This window comes from Arachis hypogaea, chromosome 11, assembly GCF_003086295.3.
Source record: "Arachis hypogaea cultivar Tifrunner chromosome 11, arahy.Tifrunner.gnm2.J5K5, whole genome shotgun sequence".
Classification (NCBI taxonomy): Eukaryota; Viridiplantae; Streptophyta; class Magnoliopsida; order Fabales; family Fabaceae; genus Arachis; species Arachis hypogaea.
The window spans coordinates 89,294,507-89,300,667 of record NC_092046.1 but is presented as its reverse complement, the minus strand read 5'-3'; the positions used below and the strand labels follow the sequence as shown (position 1 = coordinate 89,300,667).

General features: G+C 36.3%; 1 non-coding gene across 2 annotated transcripts; it reads left to right on the top strand.

Moving 5' to 3' along the window:
• The first annotated feature begins 180 nt into the window (after positions 1–180).
• On the top strand, positions 181–4,315 carry LOC112721544 (uncharacterized). Of its 2 annotated transcripts, none has more exons than XR_011867630.1 (7): positions 181–432; positions 562–888; positions 2,036–2,365; positions 2,453–2,524; positions 3,437–3,508; positions 3,719–3,883; positions 4,019–4,315. It is a non-coding gene; the product is annotated as an uncharacterized protein (transcript). The 2 variants fall into 2 exon arrangements; XR_011867631.1 differs by having other exon boundaries at positions 214–432; positions 645–888.
• Positions 4,316–6,161: the final 1,846 nt, after the last annotated feature.

Sequence of the window (6,161 nt, the reverse complement as noted above, 5' to 3'; positions counted from 1 at the left end):
GCCGTAGAGAGAAACCGGCACGCTTTTAAGGCGTAGCAACAGAGTTTTGTTATTGCGGCGTTCGAAAAGCGTAGCCATTTCTTAGAAGCCTTTTGGCACGCTTTAAAAGCGTAGCCAAAAGGTTCCCTAGGAAAAAAAAAAAAAGATAGGGATAAATTAAAAAACCCCTTCTTCGTTTAAAGACTCAGTTCACTTAGAGAAAAAGGTTCATTGTGCTCTGCCCTAACCCGTTCTTGTTCGTGCTCTGCCCTAAATCCTCCATCAAAAGCCCCAACGCGACGAGACACTCACTGCCCTAACTCCTCCTCCTTCATTGTGCCTCGCCCTCACTCACCGTGGATGCTCCCCTTTGCCGCTGTTCCATTACTTCACTGCAAAACCCTAACCCCCTAACCCCTCCCGCGCCACTCCCTTCCTGCTTCTTGCTTCTTTGTAAGTCCTCTTCTTTTATTTCTTTTCCTATTTCACCTTACCCCCTCTCACTCCCTCCCACCTTTCTGTTCATTTATTTTTTACTTTTAATTATCTTTTACTTTTAATTACCTGATTTGTTGAAATCAGGATGTATTGAAGGCAATCTCATTGAAGCAGAACTGGGATTTGAACGATTTGCGGGTTCTTAATTCGGAATCTGTTGGGAACAGGTTCAGGTTCGGAACGTTTCAGAACTTCGAGTTCAGAATTGGGTTTGGGAAAAAGAGCAATTTTTCTGTGAAATTCCCTTAGCCACAGGCGCCGCAGAAGCAGAACGCGGTCACCGCCGAGGCGCCGCACAAGGCACAGAAGCAGAAGCACTTCGTCGTCCTCTCCTCCTCCTCCTAAATCGCGCAGTCCCAGTGTTGTTGCGAACCATCAGAAGCTCAAAAAAGACGAAGAAGAAAAGAGAAGGTAACTGATTTTTGTTATTTATCCCTTCATTTATTTATCTATTTTGTAGTTTGTGTTCGTGATTTTTTTCCTGAATTGGTTGATAATTTAGTGTGTAATATAGGTGAGAAAATGTGAAACGAAGAGAATTCTATTGGTTGAGACTAGCAATTTCTGATTCGTGCTTGCTAGTTTTAACTTTAATTTATGAAGAATGCACCGCACTGGAAATTGGGTATGTTGAAAATGCGTGATAATTTTTGCAGTTATTCGATGTATTTTAGCAGTTATTCGATGCTTGCTAGGTTTTTGGGGACCCCAAATATAATTTCGAGAGGGTAAGCCTTTGTATTTCTACAGTTAACATGAATATGAAGATATAAATCTGATAGCAGTTTGGAGATTATGTATGTGTGCGGATTAGGATAAGCATATTTTTGTCTGACAAATCGATTATCATCAAAAGCTTATTGACTGTGAGAGATTTTTTTAAAATGGTTTTAGAAAGTTAAATGTAGCATGCTTGCAATCTAGGTAGATCTTTTGGAATGAATTTCCTTCTTCTTTGAGGGTAAGTGATGCCAATTTGAAAATGCAACAGGTTAATTTCCTTTCAGAATTCTGATTTTGCTGTACTCTATGTGCAATTTGGTCTTCAATTTATGAGTAAAGGAAATTGGTTATATGGCTATGAAAATTAAATATATATATATCTCACATTAATTAATGTTTACAAGGTTAGTAGCTATAGGTTCTAATGATTTCACTGTCACTTTCTTTGCTTCACACAGTTGTTGGATTAGATCACATGACATGACATGTTGGTAAATGGTAATTTATGTGTGTTTATTTTAAAAATGAGTTTGCCAATATTAAACAAGTAATCTGAATTCAAGTTTCAACACAGAATTTAACACGCAATGTAACTTGTTTTGTTGTTTTGTTCTAAGGCCTTAATCAAAGAATATTTGAATTGTGCAGTGGATCTGAAAGGTTTGGGTCAAATTCATTCTTTCAAGTTCTTTTTTTCTTGTTTAATTCAATTTAGCGATTGGTTGGGTTAACCTGAAAGCCCAACTAGTTTGAGTTCCTGTGTGAGTACTATCATAATTAAGTTAAGCTAGATTAGCGTAGTTTTGAATTCTTTTATATGTTGTGTGTGACAAAGGGGACTATGGAGACGAAGTAACTGGAGACACTAAAAGATTTCCACAGGGAAAGAGTGAAGAGTCTTGTTGACGCAGGTGCTAACTTGATTGCCTTTGAGACTATCCCTAATAAATTGGAGGCACAGGTTTATGCTGAGCTTCTTGTGGAAGAAGACATACGCATCCCTGCATGGTTCTCTTTTAGCTGCAAAGACGAGACCCATGTGGTTAATGGTGATCCCATTCAGGACTGTGCTTCTATTGCTGACTCATGCTCACAAGTCATTGTAGTTGGAGTCAACTGTACAGCTCCTAAATTTATTGATGGTTTGATTTCATCTATTAAAAAGGTGACACTTCAATTAATTAATTGAACTCCTCTTTTATGTGTTTTACTTGTGTATAAGTATTAAATGTCATAAGAAATTTAATGGCAGGGTACAAGTAAGCCTATAATTCTGTATCCCAACAGTGGAGAGAGTTATATTGCTGAGACCAACCAATGGGAGGTGAGTGAATTCCATGATACTATATATAATTATTTCTAGTTTAAGTCCTTTTTATTGTCTTTATATAATGTGGATCCCACTTAATTGAATTTACGTCCACTTGATGATATATGATTGTATAGAATGAATCACAAAGTAACATTTAAAAAAAAATTAGAACTAATAGAAGCTGAAAGTAGACTTGCTTGAACAAAGCAATCATGGAAATGAAGGCGAAGAAGGGAAGCTCCCATGCGAGCTTCTTTGCTCACAGCAGAGTTCATTGTTGACTTAATTGTTGAAAGTGTATTCGGACATTTTGTGGCATAAAAATTAGATGACAATTGAGCTGGCTCTAATCCTATAAGACACATGAATATTAAGAAATCAACTTTGCTAATTGGAAATGCCATGCTGGCAATGAGGGAAAAGTTGGAGAACTACACTTTGCCGGTTATTAGATATGATTTTGCAATTTCTTGGATTATGATATTATTACAGGGACAATAGTAAGGGCTTTATACTTTATATGAAATTGCATCCCATAATTCATTGGGCTGTAATTTATTTTTTAGTTTAAATCAGTCTGAGTAGTTTGGGATGAATTTTTGTTGAATATGATGCTAGAGCATAGATTATAAAAGATGATATATCTAACTTAAGAGTGTATAACGTGGTTGCTAGATGTTGAAACTAAAATCCAGTTTCCTCTAATTAATACTTTGTTGATCTTAGCATGGAATTTGCCTCTTGTAATTGACAGGGAATGAAACTGCTTCTAACTAGTCGGAAGAGTTCCCTTGGTCGAATTCTAGTTAAGACCTGCAAAAAGAATAAGCCAAATATTAATTAGATACTAATTGTTCGTGTAAATATCAAAAGAGATACAATTATCATAAGTCATTACCAGTTTTCAATTCTCATGTTCATCAGGTCATAGCTACCGGACTGACTACTTTTAGTGAACCAGAGTCTGATCCAGTCTGGCATTATTTCAATATACAGGTTTGGAAATTTTTTTCGTACCCATTATTTGAAATAGTCATTTATTTTCATATTTTGCTGCTAGAGTTGTTGTAACTTTGCATATATATTGTGTAGCTCTATAGCTCCCCTATCCAATGTCCCTTTTACTTTTAATATTCTCTCTTCAATTGCAGATCTTATCTTGTTGGTGGTTACATTAACCAAGATTACTTTTTTCTTATGATTTAGCTTTATGTTAGGGATGCATCTAAGAACTGGAAGTTGGTTCAGTCGGAAGGGAATAGTCGATTCTCTCTGAGAGCCATCAGAAAATCTGATCTTGCTGGACTATACTTCAACCGAGAAATAGAAGGGTATTGTAGATTTCGATGATCATCTTGACGATATAAGCAAGTAAGTGCTTTTGCCAGGCAGCACTTTATATTTTGGTATTATAATTGATTACACACAATCTATAATGATGAGAGCAGAATGCAATTAAACCAAAATTATTTATCAACATTCAAATTGGTTTCTTTTGTTCTGCAGGAAAGACTGGGCCAGCTGTAGCAGCATGATGGCAAAGTAGAACTAAAGAAGCATGATTTCTTGCACTATTCTTATCTGTAAATGTTCTTCATTATTGATTACTAATGAGCTTGTACTGATGTTTATGCCTCGGCCATTGAAATTTTATGTTAATATGTACTTTATAAACGTGCTTTTAATTTCTTAGTCAATGCCCCAATGGTCCTTATGTTGATTTCTGGCAAAATCATGGTGCTGTTGTACTTCCATTGTATAGTTGCATTATTAGTTATTGATATCATTGCCTTAATGTGTACAGATATTTCCTTCTCCTTTTTTCTAAATTATATTCAAGTTTAAGTGCTAATTTTATTGGGGAAATTCGTTAGTTACATTGATCATTGTTAATTGAGCTCCAAGTTTTCTATGCTAAACAGGATTTTTTTTTCAAATTTGACAAGGCTATTGGCACGCTTTAAAAGCGTGGCCATATATCTCTATTGGCACGTTTTAAAAGCGTAGCCATATGTCTCTCTATTGGCACGCTTTAAAAGCGTAGCCATATGTCTCTCTATTGGCACGTTTAAAAAGCGTAGCCATATCTTGCTATTGGCACACTTTAAAAGCGTAGCCATATCTGGCACATATGGCTACGCTTTTAAAGCGTGGCGATCTTTAAAAGCGTGGCCAAAAAAAAAGCATGGCGATCTTTAAAAGCGTGGCCAAAAAAAAAGCGTGGCGATAGATCACCAAAAGCGTAGCGATAGAGCAACCGGCACCCTTGCAGTTGTGACCCTTTCAAAAGCGTGCCGATAGTTCAAAAAGCGTGGCGAAAAGCTATCGCTACGCTTTTTTGGACTTTTCGCTACGCTTTAAAAGCGTAGCAAAAAGCTTGTTTTCTTGTAGTGAAATGGGATTTAAAGGCTCAAAGTTGTTAACAAAGGTAATTGAAAAGGGTAGGCTTAATTTGGATGAGTGAGTTTAAACAAATAATGGCCTCAATCATGTGCAAGCATATAAATATAATAAATATTGGGCATATAAGATAAAACAAAATATAGATTACAATCATAGAGAAGTAAACACATGATAAACCCCAATTTTGTGGTTTATCTTGTGCTTATTTCGGGGGATTTTATCACCTTTTTCCACATTTATTCAATAAAATAGCATGGTTTTGCAATTCTCCGTTGATTTGTGCTTAAATGTGAAAACATGCTTTTTAGGCCCTAAAATTGGTAATTTTAATTCATTTTAATTCCATTTCATGCCTTGATGTATTTGTTGAGTAATTTCAGGTTCATAAGGCAAGTATTGGATGGGAGAAGTGAGGAGAAAAGCATGCAATTGGGAGAACTCATGAAGAAATGAAGGAACCGTAAAGCTGTCAAGCCCGACCTCTTCGCACTCAAACGACCATAACTTGAGCTACAGAGGTCCAAATGAGGTGGTTCCAGTTGCGTTGGAAAGCTAACATCCGGGGCTTCGAAATGATATAAATTTTGCCATATGTGGCTTCGCATTCAGGGGCGCACACGCGCACTTTGTGCGTGCGCGCCGATGCTGTCCGTGGCCCACATTTATGAAATCGCCCCCAGCGATTTTGCAGCTCATTTTGGGCCCAATCCAACCCATTTCTGATGCTATTGAACCCAAGGATTGAGGGGGGAATGAACCAAGTAGTCATAGTTTAGTTTTTCATCATGTTTTAGGGTAGAATTCTAGAGAGAGAAGCTCTCTCTTCTCTCTAGAATTTAGGGTAGGTTAGGTTTAATTTCTTAAATCCAACATTTAATTCTTGTTTTAATTTAGTTCTTCCTTCTAATTTCTTGTTATTACATCTCTACTCTTCTAGTTTTACTTGTCATTTCCTTTATTTTGCGATTTTTATGTTTATGAACAATTGATGGATCTTAATTTTCTTTAATGCAATTTTATGTTTGATGTTCTTTTAATTGATGATTTGAATTGTTGATTTACTTTTCTTGCAATTGGTAGTGGATAGATTTTACTATTTCTTGTCATTTATTATGCTTTCCTTTTATGCCTTCCAAGTGTTTGATAAAATGCTTGGTTAGTCTTTAGAGTAGATTTTGAGCATTCTTGGCTTGGAAAGAGTAATTAGGCAATCTTGAGTTATGAAAACCCAACTTATGTTGGTGAT